Source organism: Bactrocera dorsalis, chromosome 2 (genome assembly GCF_023373825.1).
Source record: "Bactrocera dorsalis isolate Fly_Bdor chromosome 2, ASM2337382v1, whole genome shotgun sequence".
In the NCBI taxonomy this organism is placed as follows: Eukaryota; Metazoa; Arthropoda; class Insecta; order Diptera; family Tephritidae; genus Bactrocera; species Bactrocera dorsalis.
Window position 1 is genome coordinate 45,894,199 of NC_064304.1, and position 1,086 is coordinate 45,895,284.

General features: G+C 35.3%; 1 pseudogene; it reads left to right on the forward strand.

The window, feature by feature from the left end:
* Positions 1 to 660: 660 nt before the first annotated feature.
* LOC125776889 (small nucleolar RNA U3) lies at positions 661 to 853 on the forward strand (annotated as a pseudogene).
* Positions 854 to 1,086: the final 233 nt, after the last annotated feature.

Consider the following 1,086-nt stretch of genomic DNA (forward strand, 5'->3'; position numbering starts at 1 on the left):
TGCTCATTATTGCAAATAAGATGCGAATAAATATTTAAACTGAGTGAAAATTAATGGTTTCGTTGCATTTCGTTATATTTTTGCACTTTCGTTGCGCAGGATTAGAGTGTATTGAAAAGTCGTGCAAATATAGTAGGATGAGAAAAAGAAAGTGTAACAGTTAGGCAAATGAGTGATTAAAATAACTTTTTCACAGGCATCTTATTGAAACGAGGATAAATTTGAATGATTTGATTTTTGAAGTTATACTTCTTATACGAGTTCGGAAAAGGTTGCGATAGATTCAGGTTGCACAACCTTGCTCAATATGAATCTAACGCAACCTTGCTCAATATGAATCTAACGCAACCTTGTTCAATATGAATCTAACGCAACCTTGAACGCGAAGATGTTCGAGCAGCAAGCGAAGCGGTGACAATCGGCGATCGTTTGTTCGTTTCTTTCGGCACAGCTCGGCTTTTCTACCAACAACAGAATGTTGTCATGCTTGTGCTGTTGTTGTTTTTTAGAACAATGCTTCAATTTTTGGTTGGTGACATATTCACATGTGTGCGCATATGCATGTTTGTATGCTTGTGCATTATTGAAGTTATACTTCTTTTTCTTTCGTTTGTCTTTCATTTCTGCGAATTCTCAACTATTTTGAGTGACTTTTTGTTGAAATACTCTGCGTTGGTCTTTGAAAAATTCATTTACATTTCTTGGAAATCGACCCGCGATGACGAGGTATATCGTTTTATCTGACAGCGTGAAGTTTAAGAAGTTCCTTTCTAATTTTGTCTTGTGGCATATTAGAAATGATGTTTCTTCGAAAAACGTTCGCTTACAACGGATAAAACGACTTCTGAGTGGTGATTTTAATAAATAAATTCCAAGGTTTTACACAAAAACAAGGTGCGGGGGAGTCCCTACGCGCGGAAGAAGTTATACTTCTTAGTGATATTCAGAAGCAAAATGCGAAACAATCATACATACATATATTATGTCGTTTGCACATTTGTCTGTATGTTTGCGAAAGCAAATGTTCTACAAAAGCATATTTCTATACTTAAACAAAATTATTAGAACCATTGTATGTTTCTTACA